General features: G+C 40.2%; 1 long non-coding RNA gene across 1 annotated transcript in view; it reads left to right on the top strand.

Annotated features, from left to right (window-relative positions):
• LOC119583515 overlaps positions 1-5000 on the top strand; it is an 8077-nt gene that overhangs the window by 3063 nt on the left and 14 nt on the right. The window contains exon 2 of the long non-coding RNA XR_005229705.1: positions 4914-5000. This exon is cut by the window's right edge and continues 14 nt beyond it. This is a non-coding gene — a long non-coding RNA (uncharacterized LOC119583515). The remainder of the gene's footprint in view (positions 1-4913) is intronic.

The raw sequence follows: 5000 nt of genomic DNA, 5'->3' as shown, positions 1-5000 counted from the left end.
ATTATATATATATCTTATATTATATATATATGTATATAATATATATATATATATTGTGCGTGTGTGTTTGTGTGTGTGTGTGTGTGTGTGTGTGTGTGTGTGTGTGTGTGTGTGTGTGTGTGTGTGTGTTGTGTGTGTGGTGTGTGTATGTATATATATAGATATATATATATTACATATATATATTATATTATCTATATATATATAGTATAATTTATATATATTATATATCGATATATATATATATATTTATATACACGGGTGTGTGTGTGTGTGTTTTCGTAAATATGTATGTATACGCACACGCATGATACAAACATCCTTGTCGTTGCCTGAAATTAAATGGGCGGAAAGAACCATTCCAACGTTCTCCCCTCTTATTTCTTTCTCTCTTTCCTCTGTCCAACCTCTCTCCTCCTCCTCCTCCCGCCCCCCCTCCCTCCCGCACCGCCTCCCCTCCTTCTTGCCTCGGGTCACTCTGGTCGCCAGGAGAGGTCAAAGCACAGCGACATTTACAAGGTCACAGGGAAGTGTAGGGGAGGGCGGATGTAGGAGGAGGAGGAGGAGGAGGAGATGGTAAGGGGAAGGAGGGGGATGAAAGGAAGAAAGTATGAGGAGGAAATAGTAGAAGAGAGGAGAATGAATGAAGGAGTGAAGAGGATACGGCGATGAGGAGGTGGAGAAGATGAAGAGGAGGGGAGGAGTAGAAAATAACTGAGGAGAATAAGAAAAGCATAGCAGATCGGAAGGGTAGAGGAAAGAGAAAAAAAAGGAGATCTACTATAGACGAATATTAAGGAGACCTGAAAGAGAAAGGCCGAATACCGAAAATCCTGACAAACGGGACGAGTTAGAGACACAAGGAGGCCGAAGAATAAAAGCTGAAGAGACTGCCTAGTGACCGCCGCTGAACCGACTAACCATGGCTTCCAAAAGACAGGAGTTTGAGCCGTGACAGAGGATGAGGAGTAAAGAGGAGGAGGTAGAGGAGGAGGGGGAGGAGGAAGAGGAGGAGGAAGGGGAGGATGAAGAGTAAGAGGAGGAGGAGGAGGGTAGGAGGCGGAGGAGGAGGAGGAGGAGGATAAAGAGGAGGAGGAGAAAGATGATTAGGACTAATAGAGTGAGGAGAAAGAGGAGAGGATAAAGATGAGGAGGGGAAGATGGAGAGAGAGGAGGAGAAGCGAGGAGGTGGGGGAGGAGGAAGAGGAGGAGGATGCGATGAGGAGGAGGAGACGCGGGAGGGCTGAGGAGGCAGCGAACGGAGGAGTGGAGAAAGAGTTCGTGACAGGTGCCGGGGGAGGAGGAGGAGGAGAAAGATGTTGCGTGCCTGCTGCGGAAGAGGAGGAGGAGGATGATAAAACGAAAGAAACGAAGAGTGTGGAATGACGATGGAAGGAATAGGGAGGAAGGAAGGAGAGGGAAGAGGCACAAGGGAAGCAACCAATAATAAAATCACATCATGTTATATGTTTCTCTCCTCTACTTAACCCTTTCGTATTTTTTTCTCTCTTTTTATCTATTCCTTTTTCTTTCTCTTCCTATCTTCTTAATTTTCCTGTTTTCCATCACTTCTCCCTTTTGTTATTTCATTTCTCTCTCTCCCCTTCCTCGTCTCTCCTCTCTTCCCCTCTTTATATATTCGGTCTTTCATCGAGACATCCCTCTTTGTTACTGTACCACATAGATAGTGCATTCCACATATACACACTTACACCACACTTACACACACGACACACACAAGCACACACACACGACACAACATCACCACACACACACACACACACACACACACACACCACACACAACACACACACACACACATCCACATGTTTGTTTACAACCAGGTACATCACCACACAGCAAATATACTCATGACACACAACAACATATAACATAATACCTGCACATCCACACAAGACTTAACCACTACACAACAACATACCACATGTATATCCCCATAAAACATGCATACAACATGCAACATACAAGAGCCGCGTCCGTCCCGTGCAGTGGTATTAATCCACTCGCTATATTGACCGTGTGGAGTGTCTGGTTTTTGAATAAATTATGTGGCAGTTCTGCTTGCACCTCTTCGCGACGCGATGGCCTTGAACTGCGGGAACGAGGGGAATTAGGGAGAGGGAGTGAAGGAATGGGAGTGAGAGAGAAAGAGAGAGGGGGGTAGGGAGAGGGAGTGAAGGAATGGGAGTGAGAGAGAAAGAGAGAGGGGGAGAGGGAGAGGGAGTGAAGGAATGGGAGTTAGAGAGAAAGAGAGAGGGGGGGAGAGGGAGAGAGAGAGAGGAGAGAGAGAGAGAGAGGGAAGGAAAAGAGAAAGAAAAAGAAAGAGAGAGGAGAAAGAGAAAGAAAAAGAAAGAGAGAGGGGGCAGAAAAGAGAGAGGAGAGAGAGAGAGAGAGAGAGGAGAGAGAGAGAGAGAAGAAAGAAGAGAGAGAGAGAGAAGAAAGAGAGAGAGAAGAGAGAGAGAGCAGAGAGATGAGAGAAGAGAGAAAAAAGAGAGAGAGAGAGATTTAGAGAGAGGAAGAGAGAGAGAGAGAGAGAGGAGAGAGAGAGATGAGATAGAAGAGATATCGAAGATAGATAGAGAAGAGAGAGAGAGAGAGAAAGAAGATAAAGAAGATAAGATGAGAGAAGTTAGATCTAGTAGAGGAAGAGAAAAGAGAGTAGGTGAATGTAGATTCTAGCATATGACAGTAGAAGAGAAGAAAGGAAAAAAAGAGGAAGAAAGAAAAAGAGAGAGAGAGTTACGTCGAGCGTGTACTCGAACTTTATTGACTAATTTCCTCCATTTTACTCGGTCATTCATTGCTTGTGACACATTTTGCTTGTTTACCCTCGTGTTTTCCGCTCTGTGTAACAAGGGCGTTTTCTAAATCTGTATGTAGGTTTCGAGAGTAAAAGTTTGAATATTGTTTCATTCCCTTACCTAGGAATGGTCTTTAGATATATTTATTTATTTATTCATTTTCGTTCCAGGATACGATTAGCGCCAATCGTAACCACCAGGTTTTCTTAATAGTGATTTTATTATTCGATGACCCAATTCACCATTTTCCTGCTTAGGTTTAGACTGACCCCAAATTTGGCATTTTATTTTCTCCAAACTACTCACTGGCCTGCCGTGATATTTGTGTCATTCTTTGGTATGGTCAGTGCAAGGTATTGGAAGTCAGCTACACACATAAACGGTGTGCCATGCGTTGTGTCGATACCGCTTCTGTCTGGTTTTTACGCATGGTATCGTTGGCATGTAAACAACAGATGGAGAATTGTATCATGCAGTAACAAAGTTTATATATATATATATATTATTATATATTATATATATATATATATATATATATTATATAATATATATATATATATATAATGTGTGTGTGGTGTGTGTGTGGTGTTGTGTGGTGTGTGTGGTGTGTGTTGTGTGTGTTGTGTGTTTGGTGTGTTGTGTGTTGTGTGTGTGTGTTTGTTGTTTGTGTGTGTATGTGTGTGTGTGTGTTGTTGGTGTGTGGTGTGTGTGTGTGTGTGTATAATCTATCAAAGCTTAGAGATCGTGAGGACTTTTAGTGAGGTTTCTTGGACTACGAGTGTGGCGAAATGTAAACCCTGATTTCTAAAACCTCACAGTATAATCCTCTGAAATGATGAAAAGTGCTTTTTAAAACGTCTCTCTCAAGATCTGCTGGGATTTCGAGGGAAAGGAAAAATCTGTTTCGCCGTCAGCAGCGAGAACACGTGATTTGGTATTTCCATAAAGTGCTTTCAAAGTTTTCTTTTATTCACTCTCTCTCTCTCACTTACTCTCTCTCTCTCTCTCTCTCTCTCTCTCTCTCTCTCTCTCTCCTCCTCTCTCTCTCTCTCTCTCTCTCTCTCTCTCTCTCTTCTCTCTCTCTCCTCTCTCTTTCTGTCCTTTCTCTCTCTCTCTCCCTCTCTCTCTCTCCCTCTCGCTCTCTCTCTCTCTCTCTCTCTCTCTCTCTCTCTCTCTCTCTCTCTCTCTCTCTCTCTCTCTCTCTCTCTTTCTGTGTTTGTGTGTGTGTTTGTGTGTGAGTGTGTGTGTGTGTGTGTGTGTGTGTGTGTGTTTTTCAGAATTACAGACCAACATATGACTATTTCTTTATAAGATGTTTCCTTTCTGTTGACAGTAAATTATTTTGTAACTGTTTTAAAAAATTTAATATGTGTCGATGTTTGGCAAAACAATATTATTTCAAGTTGAATTATTACTATCGCATTGTTGTTTTCTGCCATAATACTTTGTCAAGGAAATCAGTATTTTCATTGTCACGTTCATTGATGAATATATTGAATGAAATTTTATTAGTGTTCACGTTTTTTTTGTTGTTTTTTATTAATGTTGCCATTATTGAAAGTAATATTTGCATCATTATTGTTACTATTGTTATTATTGCTATTATCATTATTATTATTATTATTATTATTATTATTATTATTATTATTATTATTATCATTATTATTATTATTATTATTATTATCATTATTATCATCATCACCATCATCATTATTATTATCACAATCTTATTATTACTATACCATCACCATCATCATCATCATCATCATCATCATCATCATCATCATCATCATCATCATCATCATCATCATCACCATCATCATCATCATCATCATCATCATCATCATCATCATCATTATATCTTAAACTGGATTCTTTCACGCTGGATGAAAATATTTTCACGTTAATAATTCTGTTTTGTGGACAAAGAGGCGATAACTATCCAGTGGACTTTTGGAATTTAGGTCAGATATTTTCACATCAAAGCGTTTGTCTCTATAAGCTTTAGCAAATATATATTTTTTTATATATATAAACCTTTAAAATGTATCACTGTATATTAACAAATATTTTCTGGTTTGTCCGCTTTAGTTCTGGCCCTTCTAATTCGCTGAAAAGGAGAAAGTACTATATAATTGCAACGCCCATTTTTAGGAAATCAGTTGCAGAGACGCAAAC

Source organism: Penaeus monodon, chromosome 17 (assembly GCF_015228065.2).
Source record: "Penaeus monodon isolate SGIC_2016 chromosome 17, NSTDA_Pmon_1, whole genome shotgun sequence".
Taxonomy (NCBI): domain Eukaryota; kingdom Metazoa; phylum Arthropoda; class Malacostraca; order Decapoda; family Penaeidae; genus Penaeus; species Penaeus monodon.
This window is presented reverse-complemented; position numbering and strand designations above follow the sequence as displayed.